The following is a 24362-nucleotide window of genomic DNA, read 5'->3' as shown; positions in this document are numbered from 1 at the left end:
CCAATAAAATTAAAATCTTTAATAATTTCCTATTTAGAATTAGATTAAACTTCCTATAGTTGCTAGAACATGCTTAATAAATATAAATAAAATAAAAATTATTCGATCAATTTGTAAATAGAGAAAGTTAATATTATATTTACTGCAAGAAGAAGATATGATTGCAAACTCAATAATTCCAAATTAGCAAAGCTTGATGTAATAATTTGTGATAATAAAAAGCAACAAGTTCGTGATAGTCAAAAGTAACAAATTCTCGATAGCTAGAACTCAAAAGCAATTAAAATTAAACATATATATATATAGTGGTATGATAGGACAAAATCCTAATTAGAATAGTATTAAAGGATAAATTTCTAATTAGAGCATGATTAAATTTATAATATTAATATAATAAAAATAATAAATTGATATCATAATTAGAATAGGATTAAAGTCAAATTTCTAATTAAAATGAGATTAAATTTATAATATTAATAAAGAAGAGCTACCAATAAGGGATTAATAAATTTAATATCTTATATTATAATATATTTAAATTATAAGATATTAAATCATAGTATTTTTATATGTGTAGAAATTTCAAAAGTTTTCTAATTAGAATAGGACTAAATTATTTTTAATAATATTTTTAATTAATCAACTAGTAAAATACCAATAAAATTAAGAGTTTTCTAATTAAAATAAAATAAATTATTCTTCAATCAACCAATAAAATTAAAAGTCTGTAGGGACGTTTTAGGAACTCAATGTCATTTGTACTTTTATATATATTGTAGATAGATAAATATATATAAAATTTGGACTTCCTATATATGCAAAAAAATTATGATTTATTATATTATAATTTTATTGAAATTTTCATAACTTTCTTACTTCTATCGAAATACTTGAAACTAAAAAAAAAAGAATAAAATATATTATCTTGACAAATATTAATCTTACAATTCAATAAAATTTAACTATTAATAAAATATAAAATAAAAGGGGGAAAAAAAAAAAGAAAATGCATGCATACAACGGATGTGGCAGAGAAGAGATATGCAGTGAAAATAGGTCCTGAATTTTGGTGCTGACTTTAGCAACGGATAAAAATTCTCGTTTGTAGAAAGCGGAACGGCAGAAAAAATAATTCATGTTGTAATTTAGAAACAGAAAAATATTCCGTTGCTAACATGTTTGTAGAACCTTTTGTCAACTCTTAGCAACGGAAAAATAATGAAACAAGATTTGTTACTTCATAAAAATAATATGATTAAGAAAACTAATATAATCAATCTAATTAAAAATTATTATATAATTTTAATCGATAAATAAAATTAAAATTTTCCTAATTAGAGGGTTCATCTTTTTAAGATATTTCATGATAATGTTATTTAGGAGGAAAAACTTGTAAGCTTGTAATTATTCATGATTACTAAACAATTATAGTTAATCTATAAATCTATAAATCTAAATTATAAGAACTATAAATAAAAGCTATTCTATTAATTTGTAAATAAAGAAAATTAAGATAATACTTACTATAAAAAGAAGACGTGATTGTAAACTCAATAATTTCAAATTAATAAAAGCTTAATGTAACAATTTTTGATAGCCAAAAGCAACAAATTTTTGATAGTCAAAAGCAACAAATTCTTGATAGCCAAAAGAAATTAAAACTAAACATATATATAGTGATATGATAGGACAAATTCCTAATTAGAATGAGATTAAATTTATAATATTAATATAATAAAAATAATAAATTGATATCATAATTAGAATATGATTAGTAATGATAATGATAAACTTAGTAGAAGTATTTTAGGAACCTAATGGTCCCCCCTTATTTATACTTTTGTATATATTATAGATAGTAGTAAAAAATTAATTCAGTAACAAAAAAAAAAATTATTATTAAGACTAAAGCTATTTTCAGAACTCAAAATATAATAAGAAAAAAAATTATATTAAAATTACCAATTTAAATCAACCAGATTTTCAACTAGAAATGACATAATTTAATGAAATTTAATATTGATAGACAAAAAAAAAAAAAAATGAAAGCTACGTCAACAAATGAAAATTACAAAACAACTCATGGTAGGATCTAATATTGATGAGTTTGTTCAAATATTTTGTTTCTCTATCATTCTAAGTTGCAAATTTAAAATAAGTATATAACTTAATTAATTAATAAAAAAAGATTAGATAAAAGAAACGTTTTATCCTCTCCAAATAAACCCACAATTTTTCCTACAATTATATAAAAAAGTATATACTTTTTTACTTTTTTATCTCTCTTCCAAATAAAATATTATATATATTATATTTATTTTTCAAAAATATATCCAATCAAACCATATAAACATAAAGAAAAAAAATATTAAAAAGAGAATTTTTTTTTCTTTTTTATCTATCTCCTAAATAAAATATTTTAAATTATAATAAAAGTAAATCAAATATTTAAAAAATAAAATATAAAATTTTTCAAATATCTCTCATATATATATTTCTTAAAAAATAAATTTAAAAAAGATAAAACTTAAAATTTTGAAATTCTTAGTTATTTATATGTTGATTAATAAAAAAAGATTATATGAAAGAATTTTATTCTCTTCAAATGTTCCTAATATAAACAAAAAATGAATATAGTTTTTTTTATCTCTCTGAAATAAAATATCATGTATATTGTATTTAAAAATTTATTTTTTACATAATATATCCAACAAATTATACAAATATAAAGGAAAAAGGATATACTTTTTTCTTTTTTTTATCTCTCTTCTAAATAAAATATTTTAAATTATAATCAAAATAAAATTAAAATATTTAAAAAATAAAATATATAAATTTTCAAATGTCTTATTATCATATATATTTATTAAAAGATAAATTTAAAAAAGATAAAACTTAAAATTTTGATCCTAAATAAAATATTATGTATATTCTATTTAAAATTTATTTTTTACAAAATATATCCAACAAATTATAAAAACATAAAAAAAGAATATACTTTTTTTTCTCTCTTTTTATCTCTCTCCTAAATAGAATATTTTAAATTATAATCAAAATAAAATCAAAATATTTAAAAAGTAAAATATACAAATTTTTAAATGTCTTATTATCATATATATTTATTAAATCTTGTAATAAATTAAAGTGATAGTAGTTAAAATTATTTCAGTAACGAAAAAGAAAATAAAAAATAATATAAAAAATAAAATATCAAAATTAAGAATAAAACTCTTTTTAAAACTCAACATGTAATAAAAAAAACAAATTATATTAAAAAGTTACTGATTTGAATTTTAAAAATCCACCTGTTCTTGAACTGAAAATGACATAATTTAATGAAATTTAATGTTGATGGATTCAAAAAAAAAAGGACTAAAGCCAAATCAATAAATGAAAATTACAAAGCAAATCATGCTAGGATCCAATATTGGCTGGTTAATGAGTTCATTTAAATACTCCCTCTGTTCTCTTTATTTAGAGAAAATTTTCTTTTCGGGCGTTTTTTTTATATAGAGAATTTTACTCTAAATAGTAACTTTGGGATGCAAGCTAAGTTAAAAAGACTAGAAAACCCTTGGAATGTATGTGTTTGTTTTAAGATTGAAGTTCAACTATCAAGGAAAGTGAAAGACACAAATATTCTCAACATTTAATGCACGCATGTTTCAAGCGACAAATTACTCACTTTTTCATTTCATTTTATAGTAACAGTGATCGTTTTTACAAATTTGACCATAAAACTAAAGCTTTGATATTAAAAGTCAAAATAATGGCCACATAACTATAGAGTTAGCCCTTATTTGTGTGTTTGATGAATATATGTCTACTTTTATCATTGTAAATTTGGCCACAATGTGAATGTTAGGAACAAATATATGTTATGCTCAGTTAAGTTTTGAAAACGACCACATTTTGTTTTTAAAAGTGCGAGTGTATTTTGATTACCATAGTCATTCATATTATAGATAACTATAGTTATTTCTGCTTCATTATTGTATAGGATTCAAGTCCGTAGGATGCAAAGTAGTGGCCATTTTTGGATATGGTGTGACTGATTTAGATGTTATGGAGAAGTGAATAAATTTTCCTTGAATCAAATCATTAACTCTGATTTCATTTATATGTGGCCAATGTTTAGAAGTCGAGGAGTCTGATTGCAAACTCAAACAAATTGGCTCCAAATTCTATTTTATTTTGGCTGCAATATATTACATTTGGGCACTACTTTCTGAATTCCATTCAAATTTGAAAAATCCAAAATTTTTTTTAATTTTAAATTTGAATTGAAAAACTATTTAAGTTTAAATAAGTTAGAGCTAAAATTTAAGTCTTCCCTCCTTTATTTTTGCTGAAAATTTTGAAAATTTATGGCATTTGATGAATAAGTTCGAAAATTTGGCCTTTAATTTAGCTCCAATTTTTTTTTTTTCCGTTTTTTGTCACATATTATGTAAAACGTCCACAATCTAATAAAATGTGATAGAGTTAATAAAAAATGATGCAAGTAGGCAATAAATGCACTTTTGGGAATGCCTTTTGTGCTAGCTATTGTTCCCATGGCATTTTAGAGGAGAAAACTTCATTTAACTAACTTTTTTAATCCAAGAGTTTTTTCTGTTTTTTCTAAACAAAGAGAACAGTTGGAGTATTTTATTTCTATATTGTTTTATGTTGCAAATCTAAAATAAATAAATAAGTTAATTAATTAATTAATAAAAAAAGATTACATAAAAGAAACGTTCTATCCTCTCCAAATAAACTTTCAATCTTCCCTAAAACCGTACAAAAAAAAAAGAATATAATTTTTTCTCTTTTATCTCTCTCCTAAATAAAATATTATGTATATTCTATTTGAAAATTTATTTTTTTAAAAATATATACTTTTTCTCTTTTTATCTCTCCCCTAAATAAAATATTTTAAATTATAATCAAATTAAAATCAAAATATTTAAAAACTAAAATATAAAATTTTCAAATATCTCATTATCATATATATATCTATTACAAAATAAATTTACAAAAAAGATAAAATTTAAAATTTTGAAATTCTTAATTATTTATATATATTTATTTAAAAAATAATTTTAATAAATTATAATCAATCAACTAATAAAATATAATTTTTTAATTGGCTATGACTAATGGCTATTTTAGATATCCAAATTTCATTAAGAGCGATATCTGAAATTTCAATATTGTTTTCTATTCCCACATTTATATATATTATAAATAGATAGATAGATAGATATAGATAGATAGATAGATATACTTATGGACATTATTGTCTTTTATAATTTAAAAGCAATAAACTTCTTAAAAAGTTGATTTGTATGTTAAAAATACTCAAATTATATTTTTTTAAAAATAATTTTCTTAAAAGTGTAATTTTTGGGAAGTACCAACCAAGGTCTTAATCTCCAAAAGACAAATGGGGAAAAAATAGAAGAAATATTTGCTGGGTTCATGTTACGACCCGTTACCTTGGGTTGGACTGGCACTAAGACTTGGATAAGTTTTAAGCCACCAAAACCCATAGTAAGCCAAATACATACAAAATAAATTTTCTATCAATAGAAACAGCCTCAGGCCCAATATCATCAACATTCAATAATAACTTGATTTCCAAAGTTCTCTGGGCTCATATTAATATATTACATAATAGAAACTTTAATAAATAATACATTAATAATTTTTAGATTTATTACACAAGACTATTGTAATTGTGAAACAATCTAAGAACTTAAAATTTCAAAATATTTATCTAGGTATCTTCTAAGTGTCTGGAGGCAGGGGACAAGAAGTTATTGGAGGACCTGTAACCTCGAAAAATATTAAGGCAATGGTGAGTGCTTAAACTCAGTGAGTAGGATTAGATATTCTTCTCACCCCACACAATCACACAAATGCGTATTCAATTCAATATAGCCATTCGACTAGTTATATATAATCATGCAGTTAATCACACAAATGGCATAGCAACAACAATCACAATACTAACACCTTCACATAATCACATCAAGTGGAGATTTGTTAGTGGCCTCACCAAAACGCCCAACGAGCCGTCGTCACACATGGCCCGCCCTTTCATCACGTGTGCACTAGGGAACCGATCCCTTTACATGGCCGACCGGTCTTAACCTCACTTGACTAGCCCTCTCATTTTTTTATCCTATCTTTTTTTCCCATACCAGCAGGAGGTCACACTGTGGTTTTCCATATCATATTTCATCAGATGCATACGGGGGCGCCGATCTCCCCACACATGGTCCACGGTATCATAAACCTTCCTCACAAACCCAACAATGACCCACTTTATTGCAATTCTACACAGGCAAGGTATACATGTAGCATATCACAACTAATCAAGCAATATCCAATAGCAACAAGTAATACAGGAGAAAAAGCAATTACTTAAATAATGCATCTATACCTAGATGGCATTTATCTACCGTGTGTGAATGCATAACATTTATCTGTGTATGCATGTATGCATATGCAATGGGCAATATAAGTTATCCAACACTACTCACAGTTTTATAATCTGCCCAGTGCTATCTTGTCCTTCCTGGACCTTGCTGATCAGTATATGAGTCCTAATTGTCCGTGCAAATCTCAAAGAAAGAATTTCTATGAGAATTCTTACTTTCTTAATTTTTTGCCTAAACTGGCGTCTTACTTTTATTATAATTTCCGATTTTAATTTGTTAATATATCTCTTTTATGATTCCTTACTTATACATTCATTCTAACCTAATATTACTAAGCGGGCCTTAAAATAACAATAATAATAACTCTAACTATAATATTACCATTAAAAGTAATAACTCTAGCTATTAATCCTTCATTAAGGATAAAAATATATTTAGTTCTTCATAAGTAGTTTCCTAAAAATTTGGCAGCAGTATTGTGAAATCGAGAATCGAATCGTTAATCGGAAGCCTCATTTTTCGAATCGAGAATTGAGATTCAAATCGAATCGTAAGGTTCACGGAATCAACTGAAATTCTAGATCCAAATAATTTTATCAAAAGATATTAAATATTCAATTGAAAATTCCAAATATATCAATCATATACTAAATAAAACTAATAATTTGTGTTGTTCCTCAGTTCAAAATATCAAACTATTTAATTAGAATTTGAAAATAAAAAAACTAATATCATATTCATTCATTAATCTTTATCATTTCCAATTGCAAGTCCTTCGTCATCATCATCTTCTTCTTCCAATATAACCATATCAACTTGTTCTTCTTCCTCTACATTGACTTCTCCACCATCATCTATGATTTGTAATTCTTCTTATTCTTCATCTACAAGAGCTTTTCCTTTTTCTTTCCTATCAAATTTCAAGTTTCTTGGCCCTACACAAAAAAAATGAACAATGAATTATATAAAATAATAAAATTTAGAATTCATAATTTGTTTCTTAATATTTTTTATAAATTAAGCGCGTGTGAGTTATAACTTATAATATCTCGTTTCCTCTTATTACTTCGTCTAATTCCTCCATCATCTTCAAAATACTCATTCATATCTATCCATGAATTGTCTTCAGATAGACATGGTTCCTCTAGTTCAGTGATCCACTCATCATCGGACTCTGTATCACTCAAACAAATAGGATCATATGTCTCACCTCTTTTCTCCCTTTTTACTTGCCTTAATTCAAGTTGAATGTTATATTTGACAAAGACGAGATCATTTAATCTTTGTTGTTCTAATCGATTTCTCTTTTTGCAATGGACGTGCTCAAATGTACTCCAATTTCTTCCACATCCCGTAGCACTGCATGTGAGACTTAAAACTCGAATTGCAAGATTTTGAAGATCTTTACATTCTTTCCTATAGTTTTCCACCATAAAGCTAAGATACATATATAAACGAGAGAGAGAGAGAGAGAGAGAGATAGAGAGAGAGAGAGAGAGAGAGATAACTAACTAATTATTTTTTTTTGCTAGCATTAATAAAAAATTAGGAAATTCAAAGTATCAAACAATAAATCACATAATACCTGGTTGCTTTTTATCTCTTGTTAAAACAACCATACTCATACCAAACAATCCCTCTCCTCTCTTGAACTTTTCTAATTGTCGATCAATTTTAATTCTAGTTTCAAGATCTAGATACATCCTCTCTATTTTCTTGTACAAACCCAATTTCACTTCCTATCTGCATTAAAGGAATCACCATATTGGAATCTATAAAAAATATATTACAAAACAAATACAATGTAATAAAGTGATTTTTTTTTTGTTTCGCTAAAGAAATAAACTAACAAAATATTTTCAATTTAGAATTTAGAAACTCACTTGGGATTAAAAAAATAACTAGCTGCATGAAGCAGCCTATGAAGTTGCAAATCCTATCTTGTATCAATTATCTTCCAAATGCGTTCATATCTTGCGGGTTGATGATTGAAATTTTGGGCAATTTATTCCTTTGCTCTATCCATGGCTTCATAAATATATCCCATTGCCAGTTTCACATCACCATCCAACAAGTCTTAAAACTTTAACAAGTGGAGTTACACCCTTCAAACAATACTTGATTGACTTCCAAAACTTGTCATCACATAACAAGGTTGCCTCTACTTTCTTGCATCACCCTTATAATAATATTGACTTTTAGCTTTAAGAGGAAGTTTAGCTTTATCAATACTTTTCAAAGTAAGAAATGATGTAGCAAATCTTAGAACTCCAACCCTCTTTAACTCCTTCTTATTGGAGAATTTTCTAACATGTTGAGGACCCAAGCATGTCGATAAATGTAAATACAACTTCTTTTGCTTTTTTTATTGCGTCTTGAAAAATGGGTAGCTCACCTATATCATGTAATATTAAATCAATGCAATGTGCTACACAAGGAGAACAAACTAGTTTTTTCCTCTTCTTCATTAATAATTCACCAGCAGCTACATAAGCTGCAGCACTATCTATCACCACTTGAACCATATTTTCTCGCTCAATTTCTTCCACTAATGAATCAAGTAACTCAAACAACTTTTGTGCATCTTTCACTATATCTGAGGTATCAACAAATCTGAGAAAAACTGTTCCACTTGGGCTATTAACCAAAAAATTGGTGAGAGACCTACCTTTCATATCAGTCCATCCATCTGACATCAAAGTACATCCTGTCTTGCTCCACTCCTTTTTATACTTCTTTAGCATTGAATTCACATTGTCAATTTCCTTCTTCAAAAATGTAACTCTTGCTTCATGGTAGCTAGGCAATTTTAAACCTCTTTCATGTTCACCAACCATTTCCATACCACCAAATTAAAAGGTAATGCATGTCCATACAAAAACCTACAAATGCTTTGAACAACTGGTTCTCTTTTTTTAATCAAAGCATTTATAGTTGTTTGCTTGGCTTTGACTCCCTTTCCTTTAATGACAAAGGCATCCATAGTTCTTTCTCTTTTTAGGTCTTCTTCTCCTAGTTGTTATTCAAAGGATTCTTTTGTATTTGTAAGTGTTTGGTTTTCCATTTCTCCTAGAAGCTTTCTAAAATTTTCTATCACTAAATTTGGATATCTTTTGCATGGGGCAACATTATCATGGGTACTAGCAAGATGGTGTTTCATATGGCTTATTCCTCCCCACCTTTGAAGTCCACAATAATTACATTTTAAATGCAACCTATTGTCACCAACTCGAGAACAATGATCCTAAGTGGGATCATTCTTCATTTTAGATTCTTTTGTGGATTTGGAAGACATTCTCTAACCTATCATAAAAAATGAAAACAAATATTTTTCAAATTACAAAATTACAAATAATTTTAAACCAGGATCCTAACAACATTGATAATTTACAAAAAGCCAAAAACAAAACACATTAAATTTAAAAATAATTGAATAAACAAATAATATATATTATAATTATTAAATTATATCTAATAGAAAATGCACTAATTAATATCTAATAGACTAATAATATAATATTAAGTGGTTGTAATTTTGTTAAAGAAAGCAAAAAACTAAGGCTGTCAGTCAGTCACGCACTATCATTGACACTTGAAAAGCAGAGATATAATATATATATTATATATAAGAAAGTTACATAATACACAACACGTTACACAACACACAAGTATAAGTATTATATTATATTATTAATATATTATAATTCTATAACTTTTTATATATTATTTATTATAAATAATATATAGCCATGGCCCATATAATATATAGCTCACATTTCAAGCTTGAAATCAATAATAAAGTTAAAGACTCAAAATTTACAAAACAAGAGACTGTAAAGCCCTGACGTGAAGATGAAGAAGAGAAGAAGAAAAACAAAATAGAAAATCAAAGGGAAAAAGTAAAAGAAAAGGAAAAGAAAATTGAAGATGGAGAAGCATAACTTTAAATTTAGAAGAAAATAGTTTCTCTTCCCTCTCAAATCTTTCTCTTCTCTTGTTCTTGTGAATGTTGGCAAACATGTACTGTTCAATCTGTTCTCTTCTCAAAATATTGTTTCTGGCTTTTGAGTTAGGTGTTTGCGTTGTTTAAATTTCCTCGTATATGTTGTTAATTTTAATCTTCTACTTCTATTAGGAATATGATGCAGGAGCAATCCTAGTCCTAATTGGATTCCTAGCACAATTAGGATTTTATTTAATTTACTATTTTATTTCAGATTTGCATTAGTTTTTCGTTTCCTTATTTGATTAGGATTTACTATTTTATCATTGGATAGAAGTAGAGTTTTAATTCTTTCTTTAATTAGGATTCCTAGTCTAGTTAGGATTTATCACTATAAATAGACAGCACTAGTAGTATTATAATTCATCTTATTTTTCTCATAATTTTAATTCAAAGGTTATAAACCTAATTACTGATTACGGTTCCACCTACGATCAACCCTATTCTAGCTTAATTGTTGAAAACTGACAGCCCTACATCTTTCCCCTACGTCAACTGGTATCAGAGCACAAAAATAGATCCTAGGATTCTTTTTTGTCTGAATTAAACCATGGTTGGAAGAGGCAAAGGCAAAGGTAGAGGTAGAGGCAATCAGCCCCAACAAGATGAAATAGCTGAGATACGGCGAATGATTGAGGGTTTGACCCGGGTTGTACAAGCCTCGCAGCGTCAAGAACTCCTGGAAGCCCGAATGGAGACTCCGAAAGGCAACCACCAAAACCTTGATTTTTAAGAAACTCTTGAGAGTGAAGAGGAAGTCGAGGATGTAAACCCCTTTCATGAGGCTGGACCTGCAAACCCAGTAGCACGAGGCAGATTGGAAGAGCATTTACTTCATGATCTTGATTTAAATAGTGGAGGAGTTAAAATTGAAGTTGCTGATTTTCATGGGAAATCGCATGCCGAAGGCTATTTAGATTGGGAAACTAGTTTAGAAAATTATTTTTAATGGAAACCAATGGTTGAAACCTGAAAAGTGCTTTTTGTAAAGCTTAAATTGAAGAGTACTGCACTTCAATGGTGGAAGAAGTTGAGGACCAGCGCGCACGACAAGGAAAGCTTAAAATCAACACGTAGGAGCACATGAAAACTAAGCTAAGGAAGCAATTTTTACCAGCCGATTACGTAATGGAACTATATGAAAGGTTCCACTGCTTGAAACAAAATAGCATGTCTGTTGAAGAGCACACTGCAGAATTTAACAATTTGTCCATTCGAGTTGGAATATCTGAAAATAATGAACAAATTACCTCTAGCTACCTTGCTGGTTTGAATCAGTCCCTTAGAGATGAAATGGGCATAGTCCGATTACACAATCTTGAAGATGCTCGCCAATATGCCTTAGCAGCTGAAAAGCAAGTTTCTCGTTAGAAGGCCCATAAATAGAAGCAATTGGCAAAACAATTTTGGAACTGCAAGAGGGATTCCAACAACTCAACGAAGTGGGAAAGAGGCTGCCGCTACTAATAAATACAATGAAGAGACAACCCGTGTTGATGGAAACGATAAAGGGAAAGGTATAGTACCTTATGGTGGACAAAACAATTCTGGTTCGTCTACAAGGAGAGGCAACAATTCTCAAGTTCGTTGTTTTACTTGTGGAGAAAAGGGACATACTTCATTCATCTGTCCATTAAAGGAGGGTGAATTTAGCCGAGTATGATGAAGACTAAGGCCCTATTTTTGATGAATATGATAAGGAAGTAGAAGAAATTGATGTTCACCTAGCTCGAGGTGAGTCTTTAGTTGTTCAAATAGTCATGACAGCCATGAACAAAGAAGGAAAAGAAGATTGGACGAGGGGTAGCATTTTCCATACACGTGTTATTTGTGAAGCAAAATGTGTAATTTAGTCATTGATGGAGGAAGTATGGAAAATATAATATCAAAGGAGACTGTAAATAAATTAAAGCTTCCTACAACAAGAAATCATCATCCATACAAAATAGGTTGGTTGAAGAAAGGGCACGAGATACCAGTAACATCTCAATGCTTAGTGCAATTCACAATGGGAGATGATTTGGCAGATGAAGCACTATGTGATGTCGTACCAATGGATGTTGGGCATATTCTAGTGGGACGACCTTGGTTCTATGATCATGATATGGACCACAAGACAAGGCCTAATACTTATTTGTTCTACAAGGACAACAAGAAGTACACTTTGCATCCTCTCAAGGAAGAAACAAGGAAAATAGCAAATAAAGGAGCTGCAACTAGTAAATTAAATGGACTTGTAAGTGTTAAAGAATTTGTAGTTGTGCATAGTGAGGTGGGAGTCACGTATGCCTTAGTGAGCAAACTGATAAGAGCTGACCAGGTTGAAAAATCAGTTGAATATTCCTTTGAAATTTAATGATTATTGTAGGAATTCAAGGAGTTGATTAGTGAAGATGTACCGAAAAGCTTGCCACCATTAAGAAGCATCCAACATGCTATTGATTTGGTACCAGGAGCAGCTTTACCAAATCTGCCTGTATACCGAATGCCTCCTTTACAGCAGGTTGAAATAGAAAGACAGGTTAAGTAATTATTGGAAAAAGGCCTAGTGCGTGAAAGTAAAAGTCCATGTTTCTCGACAGCCTTATTAACTCCGAAGAAAGACGATTCTTGGAGAATGTGTGTGGATAGTTGTGCTATAAGCAAGATTGCAATCAAATATCGCTTTCCAATACCAAGATTGGAGGATATGCTTGATCAACTAGCGGGTTCTAAAGTGTTCTCCAAAATTGACTTAAAAAGTGGATATCACAGAATTAGAATGAGGCATGGTGATGAATGGAAAATAGCTTTTAAGACGCCGGATGGGTTATTTGAATGGTTAGTAATGCCATTTGGCCTTTCTAACGCACTAAGCACATTCATGAGAGTCATGACAGATGTACTCAAACCTTTCTTGAATTCTTTCGTTGTGTTATATTTCGATGACATTTTGATTTATAGTCGCACTGAGGAAGATCATTTAAAACACTTGCGACAAGTGTTAGAAGTACTTTGTTAAGAGCAGTTGCATATAAACTTGAAAAAATGCAGTTTCCTACAACCAGAAGTGGTATTCCTGGGATACATTGTGTCTGTTAAAGGATTAAAACCAGATCCAGAAAAGGTTCGTGCAATTACCGAATGGCCAGCACCGCAATCCATCAAAGAAGTTAGAAGCTTTCATGGTTTGGCCTTTTTCTATAGGAGATTTATCCAAAATTTCAGTTCAATTTTGAGTCCTATAATTGAATCTATGAAAGAAGAAAAGTTTGAGTGGACAAATTCTGCACAAAAGGCATTTGAAAGAATCAAGTTTTTGATGACTAGAGCACTTGTTCTTTCACTTCTAGATTTTGAGAAATTATTTATTGTCGAATGTGATGCTTCACATGAAGGGATTGGAGCTGTTCTTAGCCAAGAGGGCAGACATCTTGAGTTTTTTAGTGAGAAGTTGTCTAAAGCTAAGAAGCATTACTCAACTTATGATCTAGAGTTCTATGCCTTGGTACGAGCTATTCGACATTGGCAGCATTACTTAGCTTATCACGAGTTTGTGGTTTTTTCCGATCATCAGGCCTTGAGGTATCTAAAATCTCAGAATAAACTCAACAATCGACATGCTAAGTGGAGTTCTTTCCTTGATGAATTTAATTTCTCACTAAAGTATAAATCCGGTCAATCTAATATTGTGGCTGATGAATTGAGCAGAAGATCCCTAATTTTGTCAATTTTGAGCACTTAAATTACTGGTTTGTTCTTCAAAACTAGTATGATTTAGATTCATGTTTTGCCAAGATAAAGGCTGATTTGCTGCATTCTTCAGAAGTTGAAAGTCTGCCATACCGATTGCAAGATGGTTATTTATTCAAAGGGAATAAGTTATGCATTCTTGAAGGATCTTTAAGGGAACAAATCATTAGAAAACTTCATGGAAATGGTTTGGGAGGACACTTTAGTAGAGACAAGACTTTTGCAATTGTTTCCAACTGTTATTATTGGCCAAAGATGGAACAAGATGTGAGAAACTTGGTGGAGCAATGTCCAGCCTGTTTACTCGGAAAGGGAAGCACGCAAAATATAGGATTATATAGTCCTTTACCCGAGCCAAATACACCTTGGGTTCACTTGAGTATGGATTTTATTTTGGGACTTCCAAAGACAACAAAGGGATTTGATTCTATATTTGTTATAGTGGATCGTTTCTCTCAAATGGCTCATTCTATCCCATGTTTCAAGACTTCTAATGCAGTTCATATTGCTAAGTTATTTTTTCAAGAGATTGTGAGACTGTATGGTGTTCTAACTTCTATTGTTTCCTATAGATATGTAAAGTTTATGGGGCACTTTTGGAGGACTTTATGGAGAAAATTTGGAACTGAATTGAAATATTCCAATACTTGCCATCCGCAAACAGACGGTCAGACGAAAGTTGTCAATCATAGTTTGGGATATCTATTAAGATGTCTCCTTGGGAGCAATACAAAGACATGGGATCTAGTTATTCTCCAAGTTGAATTCGCATATAACAATTCAATCAATCGAAGTATAAAGAAGACTCCTTTTGAGGCTGCTTATGGACTTACACCTTAGAATGTACTCGATTTGGTGCCCTTACCCTAAGAGGCTAGAGTAAGTGCTGAAGGGAAATTGTTTGCTGATCACATCAGGAAAATTCATACAGAGGTGAAAGCTGCCTTAAAAGACATCAATGCATCATATGGCTATACAACCAACTAGCATCGACGCATACAAGAATTTGAAGAAGGCGATCAGGTTCTCATCCACTTAAGACAAGAATGTTTCCCTAAAGGAAATTAACATAAGCTAAAATCTAGAAGGTTTGGACATTGTAAGGTGTTGAAGAAGATCAGTTCCAATTTCTATGTAATTGATCTTCCATCTGATTTACAAATCAACCCAATTTTTAATGTTTCAGACTTGTATCCTTTTCATGGATTTGATGGAGTGTCATCCTCCATTGAAGCACAAGTACAAGAGCTGCCAATTGCAAAGGCTGATGTTATTGAGGAAGTGTTGGATGTCAAGGAAGCTCGTTCTAGGCGTGACAACCAATATAGACGATTTTTAGTTAAGTGGTTTGGAAAACCAGCAAGAGAAAGTACATGGATTTCTGAAGAAGAGCTAAAGCAAGTTGATCCAGCCATACATGCAGAATATATCAAGGTTTACTCGTCGGAGCCGAGTCTTTTTTTAAACCCGGGAAGAATGATGCATGAGCAATCCTAGTCCTAATTGGATTCCTAGCACAACTAGGATTTTATTTAATTTACTATTTTATTTCAGATTTGCATTAGTTTTCCGTTTCCTTATTTGATTAGGATTTGCTATTTTATCATTGAATAGGTGTAGAGTTTTAATTCTTTCTTTAATTAGGATTCGTAATCTAGTTAGGATTTATCACTCTAAATAGACAGCACTAGTAGTATTGTAATTTATCTTATTTTTCTCATAATTTTAATTCAAAGGTTATAAACCTAATTACTGATTACTGTTCCACCTACGATCAACCCTATTCTAGCTTACTTGTTGAAAACTGACAGCCCTACATCTTTCCCCTGAGTCAGAATAGGTTTACATGCGTTTGGGCCCATATTTTATTTATTTATTTATTTTTAAGATTTCACGTGAACCATTGATTCAATTCGATTCGGCGCCGATTCGTGTGATTCGGTGCCAATTTGTGAGATTCATTTTTGATTCATGGTGGTATCCGATTCGTCCTTAAGATACGTCTTGTGTTACCTTAGATTTGATACGAATCGTACGATTCGTATCGTGAATCGTACGATTCTAACAACACTATTTCGAAGCATTTCCTCTATAAATTGAACTATCTGTTTCAAATTAATAGCAAGGTAAGTTGACATAATATATAGCCCATTCGTCGCGTGAACAATGCATTCACCAATCCCTTCCTTCAACCATTCATTCATCATTCAACACCTTCTACTAAGTGTAGTTATAATGCCTACATGTACGTGTATATTTGTTATCATTTATCAGCATGAGCTCATATGCAGTCGCACTGTTTCTAAACATAGTTCACTTTAACCATATGTATGCTTTACTAGTATCTATTTCAATCCGAAACACAGTTTCAATAATCATGTCATTACATCATTATACCTAAACCCTTGTTTTTAAATTAAGTAGTTTTACTCCTAAAATTGTTAACTCTAAGAGTCAAAACCAAGTTCAAGTCCTAAGGAGGAATAAACCATATAAATCGAAGAATTATAATTAAATTCAAATTCAAATTCTTTATTGACTTGACGAAGACTGTTTTTCAAAAATTTAGAAAGAAAGATATGGAAGAAAATTTAGTCAAGGAGTTTCAAGTTTAATAGTTAGGTTCAAAATTTCTAAGTTACTATATTAATTATAACTGGCCCTTAACTATTCGAGATTTTTCCTTGAATTATTTTAATTCTTACATTTATTTTACTTTACTATGCTACCGAAAATTCGGTAGCATCTCCCCTAAAAATCATATGAGTCCTATATTTTCAATTTTTATATTTGGACAATAACACAATATGTATCTATCAATAACCAACATAGCCCATCCATCGGGCAAGCAATCAAATACTAGTCAACATCCCATCTACCTTCAACAATACTCATTGTATATAATCAAAATTGAATATCTTACTCTCTTTTAGACTTCACATTATACATTTGATTAAGCTAATTATATGGCTTTCTGTAAATATATTTAGGATCTAGAAGCGGTAAACATTTCGCCATATAATGGTGGTTCGCATTTATTTATACCAACCTAATTTGCATATATATATATATATATATATATATATATATATATATATATATATATATGCAAATTAGGTTGGTATAAATAAATGCGAACCACCTGTCAAAATGGGTCATGACACGCGAACACGATTCGTCTAACACGCGAAATAAACATGTTAGGGTTGAAGTTAAATGGATTTGTGTCATAAAGGGGTCACCCATTTATGACACAAAAGTAAACATATCGTGTTATGGGTTGACACGCAGGTTAGGCGAGTGACCCGTTTATTTTAGAGTGAAGAGATAATTTTAGTGTCAAATATAAATACCCAACTAAAACCCTATTTAAAATTTATTGTTGTATTAATTTTTTATTTTATTTTAGTTATGAATCTTGGAGAATCTATATATTTTATATATAAAAATTTATTTTTATATATGATTTGTGTTAAATGGGTTAAAACTTAAAATATCATAAATAGGTTAAGCAGGTGGTATACGGGCCAACACGACCCATTAAACTTGTTTATGATATTAAGCAAGTTACATATGTTGAGTTTGTGTCACGTGCCTAGTTTTTGTGTCATGTTCGTGTTGCCCTAATCGTACTGCGTGTTAGGTGAATTCGTGTCGAACCCGACATGCTAACCAGTTTTGCGACCCCTGCATCTTAGTCTAAATTAAACTCTTTTACAACTTAATTATTTCACTTAATAAATATTCTATTTAATTAAAGAAGCTCTAGTTAAGTCAACTTAATAAACTCTAATGGAACTTAAAAAGAAAGTATAATATCGAAATCTAGAGCTTACCAAATTAGAATGTGATTGTCGAATTGTGATCACCATGAAGAGGACTAAATTTTGCCCCTTGAAGCCTCATTGGAGTCTTACCTGCCAGTCACCAGACCACCATTGCCGACCGCTGTGCATGGTGGCTGAAAAATCGATTTCGATGGAAAAGGCAACCAGATCACTCGGATTTTCTCCTAGAGTCCATTTTCGGCTTGAATTTGCAGAGAGGAGAAGCCCTTTACCGAAATCGCATCGATAGCATCCTCCTTGCTATCGATCATGGCGAATTCGCAAGACAGAGTTGTTCGCCGGAATTGATGGAAGGAAAGTTCTGGGAAGGTGTTCTTGAATCATTTGAGACCATCCATCACACGTTGGACCACCGAAAACGGTGTGAGCTTCATCGGAATCGCATATATCGCAGCAGTCGAAGCTCCTTGCTTCGATTTCTCCCTTGCAAGATCACTACAGCTCAAGTCGAGACCAGAATTAGCTTCTCCTCGATGAAAAGATGGAAAGATGGATTTCGGGTATTAACTCGTCAGAAGCTATGGCCATTTGGCTAGAAATGGGAAGGAAGCTGCGGGGAGGGCTGCCGCATAAAGGAGAGAAGAAAGATAAGAATTTTTTTTTTTTTTTTTGGGTTTCCTTATTTTAATACTCTGGTTTGGTCCAACTAGGTTTGATATGGTTTTCCAATGGTTTAAATGGTTGAAATTATAGTTAAGTTCTAGATCATTCTACAATGTACTCAATAATAATAATAATAATAATAATAATATTGTTGTACTTAATAATATTAATATAACAATGTAATAATATTAATATAAAAATTTAATACGATAGTAATCATTGAGTTTAGGATATTAATTTAAATAATAGTATATATATATTTATTTATTTATATTTATTTATATTTATATATGTACATAAATTTTAATAATTGATTTAATATTTAACATTGAATACTAATTCTTACCTCATTTTTTTTTTTGTACTTTCAAATACACTATCCTTCATAATATTAGTTCTAGCCCTTTCAAAAAGCCCAATTATTTGATTACAAGATTTATCACAGTACCCATGTAATATTGTAAGAATTTTTTTCTTTAGAGAAGTAGTATGAACAAACACATTCTTGTCATTCTTCGTGAGTTGCTAAAATATCTGTGTGGCTAAAAAAAGTAGCGGCAATGTTTCATCCCCTGAATGCCATGAAATAATTGTACATTCACATGTAAAGGAACGGCCTGATTATGATCTAACATAATGTTGGTTACATAAGTAACCTGCATTTTTATAGCCGATCAAAACTGATTTTGACATGTTAGTTATAATATAACTCATATATATCGTGCCATGGATATGTCAAAATATATGTTTAGCTCCATTTAATTTCTTCATATCTAGGAAGAACTATATCTTGCTAATAAATTTATAAAAATTAAGTCAAATATGATTAGGAAGATATATTAGCGCCTTTATTGGACTAAGATATGGTACTTCAGGATCAAGAGTTCTTCATAATTTTCTCAAAGTTAAAAATGGTCATCTTCTCATCAAGTGACCCCACTATTATTCATATAAAATCATTTGAATAACTTAGTCATATATGTGGATTCATAGGCAAAATTTCATTTGTGAATGCTCGATCTTCAGGCTAAGACAAAACTTTATATTTTCAATATCTTTCATCTCAAACTATTCCCTTAAGGAATTTATAATCTTTGGAAGCTCTTTAGGAGTTCCAATAATGTTCATAAACCAAATAATGACAAATTCACATTCAAATATCTCTATAAAAATTCATGAATATATGACAATATTATTAAAATATCCTTTCAACAGATATTCACTAATCAAGAGATCACCTTACTCATGATAGTATATAAAGTAAATATCAAAAATATGCTTTAGAATATAATCATAAAATAAAATAATATTTTCTTAGCCATAAACATTATTAAGGCAATCATACCATATGTATTGAAATTTCTTTAATTCATATAGAAATCTTGAGTATATTTATCGGAGTCTCGATTTGCTTGCTTCAAGCATTTTTTTCAGTATTTCATGTATAATACCCAAACTTTTTTCTATCTTAAATAGTAATTCGTCGATTTGTGAATAGTACTAGTCGACCGAGAATTGTTTTTTTTTTTATTCGAAAATATTATTATTTTTGGAGCATGTATATATATTATTTTGATGGGCAAGAGAGTAAGTTATGAATTTATTGGAGAAATTAAGTAATTAATGAATAGTAATTCGGGGTCTTTTTAGAAATTAGAAAGATTAAGGATTTAATTTATTGAAAATTTTTAAGGAGATTTGTGGAGATAAATATAATTTTTAGAAGATATTATAGGGTTTAATATTGGCCATTCGATTAAAATTTGGAGATTAAATCTCAACCACCCATTCAACAACTTCCTAAGGAAGTTGTTCAAAATTTCAAAAATGCCTTTGAAGCTTTGTAAAAGCTTTTTTGTCCTCCTCTTTTTCCTTTCAATTCATTTTCCCCTCTTCTCCCATTTCATGGCCTAACCCTTTACCCTCTCTTCCTCTCATTTTTTTCTTTTGATTTCTACCTAAGAATATCATAAATTAAACATAATTAAACCTAAAGCTAGTGATTATTCTTGAAGATTAAAGCATAAATGGTGATTGTGGCTAGTGGGGTTTAAGCCTTTGGAGATTTCTACAAGTTCAAGTAAGTTGAGTGTTGATTTTGAGTTAAACTATGGGATTTAGGTTGGGTTTCTTGAATTTTTTTACATCTTTCTATTTGCTCTCTTCCTCTTCTTTGCTTTTCTTTTTGTTGATGGTGACTTTCTCTTATGTAGAGAATGGACTAAGGGAAGTTCATTTCTTGAATTGGTGTTATTTTTTAAAGCTTCTTAAAGCTTAATTGAAAGGTTAGTGTTCACTAATTTCATCTCCTTTTGTTTTTTCTTTGAATTCCAATTCTAGGATTCTATGAGATAAATTTAGGAATTTTGTGACTTTTAGCTTAAATTATGTGTTCTAAGAGTTTAATTGTGTTCTTGGGTGCCTAATTAGTTTAGAAGTAAGTTTGATTGCATGAGAAGTTTCCCCTTCTATTTTGCCTATGAGTGGCAAAACCACCCCAGTGTGGTAAGACTTATTTTATCCTACAATTTAATTAGTGATAATGCTTCTAAATTAATTCTAGATATGCATTTTATGTGTTGGGAATTTACCTCACATGAATTCTTATCTTTGCTTATCTTTGCTAAATTTTCCTATGACTTAAAGCATGAGAAATTGGGGGAGTTTTTGATCATAAACATGCAATTGGTGATTTGACTATATAAATGTGTTATTGAGACTTAATGAAGGATGTTTGAATGATTAGAACTAAAAGGAAAGTACTCCTCTCCTTTGCCCTTAGTTTGGCCAAACCTAGAAAGAGCATGAACCTAGGTTTGTTTCCTTTTTAATTGGAAATTCTTATTTTAATTATGATATTAAACATGTGGCTTAGAGTTGGTAATCATGCTTTGCTTAAATCCTTAAGAATGTTACTGTTCCTATGACTTTGAAAGTAGGATTTTGACCATGTTAGGTGAATTCTTATATATTAAATGTTCTTTTATGCTATACATGAAATTATCATGCTTGAATGGTAGAGAAAAATTACTTTTTGATATGGAACTTGTGGGTCCTGTATATGAATGGCACAACCCAAGAGGGGGGTGAATTGAGTTTTCTAAAAATAAAAATTTAACTTTTAAAACAAAACTCAGAATTCTATTTGCAGCGAAAAATTAATGAACCTGTGAAAATAAGTCATTGATTAGAACTACCTCACAATGTTCTATTCAGAGAAAATAGAAAGACTTTGCGAAGTGCAGCTATCAATTAGAACTGTTTCACAATGTCTTATTTTAATGTTAAAACTACTTTATAGTGGAAAGCAATTGTGATTAGAACTTCGTCATAAAGTTTAGAAAATCATAAAAGACTGTGTGAGAGACAGTTATCGAAATCTGAATGCTTCACAAAGTTTTGATCAAGTTTAGAAAACTGATTAGAAACCCAAACGGTGAAATATACTGAAAATAGGAGAACCATTTAGAACTTTGCATATTCATTGAGCAGAAGTCCAGAGTTCTAATGTTCAGAAAAGATAAAACTTATTTCAGATTAGAACATCAAAACCATTAACAACTTTAGCATTTTTAAAATATAAACAGAAATGTGAGTCAAATATTATCAAGCAAAACTTCCGAAAATAAAAAGATCAACACAGTGATTTATAGTGGTTCAGCACTAACTCGCCTACATCCACTCCCCAAGACTCATCTTGAGATCCTCAACTATGTTATCTCTTTTCAAGGGTAAGAGACAAACCAACAATACAAGGCAATAGATCAACTCTTAGATCTACCCTTTGTCCCACTAGATTTTCCAAAGGTTCTAGTTAACCTCAACCCTTTCTGTTTTTAGCAGAGTACAGAAACTCAGTTCAAGACATTAGAATCTCTCTCACGGAGAAGGTCGCTTGATAACCTATTTCAAAATAGCTTCTCACCTAAGCTGTTACACAAATGTTTATCAAATAAAAATCTATCTACTAAAGATTACATAATCTAAATAGACAAACAAAAATGCAAATATAAGCACAGGAAAAACAGTTTTTAAGATTAGAAAAACGTTTTAGAAATCAGAACTATTTTTCAAAAGAAGTTGTTATAAAATTTCTTTTCTCTTTTAAAGATAAAACAAAACGTATTAAGATGAAAAGAATTAAGGGGGTAGAGAGTAAGTTTTGAGAGATAAAATATTTGATCAATGGACGAATACTCTTAAAACGAAAACTTTTTTCTCCACGTCTTTCAAAAACGAAACGCCTTTTTATAGAGAGGGCTGTGACTCTCGTTTTTAGAAAGTGAATATCTCTTTTTCAAATCAGAATATTGTCTTTCCTTATTTAGAAGATATGGAAATCTTTGTTATCAAAAATTTTAAGTGAACATTCTATCTTTTTGGTAAGCAAATAAGAGACAATCTTTCTTTCCTTTAAAACAAAGATTTTCGAAAGTAAATATTTGAAAAAATCTTTTTCGAAAGATTTATTTACCAAAACGAATTAAAATACAATCTTTCTTCGTTTAGGTAAGAAAATAAATCAAGATTTTTGGATCTTAAAAAATTTGTTTTCGAAAATGAAGTACATAAGATCTTTATTCGATTTATTTTTATTACCAAAATTGCTAGAGACAAAGTCTCTTTGATTTAGGTAATTTCAATATTTCGAATCTTAAGAGAGTTCGGAAAACAATTTAAAGTAAATTTAAGGAATGAAAAGATTTATTTTTAAATATTTTCGAAAAATAATTTTGATGAGAGAAAATTGATTTTTTGTGCTTATAATTGGATGTTCTCTCTATCCTACAATGAATCCTAAAAGTCTAACCTCTAGGATCTTCAAATGTCTTCAAAATCCTTGAATTTATAGGATTTGCCTTGTTCATTTATTACTTTCCATATAAAATCTGCATAGAATATTATTAGCACAAACAATATAATTTAAATTTATTTATTTTGTTTTAATCGTCAAAAACATAAACGTGCCTTTGCATTTTAGTAGCATACTCACAGCAATTTATTTTTAGAGAAGGGTGTGAGGCACGGGAAATCCAGCGGCAACACCTTTGCGACCAGGGAGTGTTTCGATCGGTTTCCCAAGCGGGTACAGGAGTGCCTCCGGGTGGTAGGCTTTGGATGCTTTGTGGATACTATTCTCCAGGTGCAAGGGCAAACCTTGCCATCTAGCATTCTGGTGCTGATGGAGCAGTGGATGGACACCACACATACCTTCCGTCTATCATTCGACGAGATGACTATCACACTGGTAGATTTCGCTACTATCATGGGACTTTTGTTTGGTGGACGATTCATGGTCTTCGATGACAGGATGAGGACACTAGATTGTCCAGGCCTACGTGTGAGCCTCCGAGCTGCTATTGGCATGGAGCCCACCATTTTCGACCAGAGGGTCAGGTATGAGAGCATTTATGCTCACTATCAGGAGATGCCCCGGAAGCGGGTGGCAGAGATGGATGTAGATGTAGTAGCACGAGTCTACTTGTTCTATCTGTTGTCGACTACCTTATTTACGAATCATGGTAATGACACAGATTTGGTGCTGCTACCATCACTTTAAGATCTAGATGCTACCAGGCAGTTCAACTAGGGAGCTGCTGCCCTGTCCTACCTTTACTATGGCATGGACCTGTGCATCTATGGGGCGCACTTGAAAGTCGGCTACAAGCGGGTTATTGAGGTACGAAAGCACATCTTCTGGTTATTCTCTGCTTTTTTGCTTTTATTCTTGCTTGTCCTGTTATTCAC

General features: G+C 30.5%; 1 long non-coding RNA gene and 1 pseudogene across 1 annotated transcript; both read right to left on the bottom strand.

Moving 5' to 3' along the window:
- Positions 1–7019: 7019 nt before the first annotated feature.
- LOC149495597 (uncharacterized) lies at positions 7020–18726 on the bottom strand. Its single transcript, XR_016321311.1, has 2 exons — positions 18000–18726; positions 7020–7363 (listed from the first exon to the last, which is right to left on the bottom strand). It is a non-coding gene; the product is annotated as an uncharacterized LOC149495597 (long non-coding RNA).
- LOC149495598 (uncharacterized) lies at positions 7370–9265 on the bottom strand (annotated as a pseudogene).
- Positions 18727–24362: the final 5636 nt, after the last annotated feature.

This window comes from Jatropha curcas, chromosome 6 (assembly GCF_041381405.1).
Source record: "Jatropha curcas cultivar XTBG-Jc1 chromosome 6, XTBG_Jcur_1.0, whole genome shotgun sequence".
Lineage (NCBI taxonomy): Eukaryota > Viridiplantae > Streptophyta > Magnoliopsida > Malpighiales > Euphorbiaceae > Jatropha > Jatropha curcas.
The sequence above is the reverse complement of the archived record's forward strand: the minus strand, read 5'-3'. Positions and strand labels throughout refer to the sequence as shown.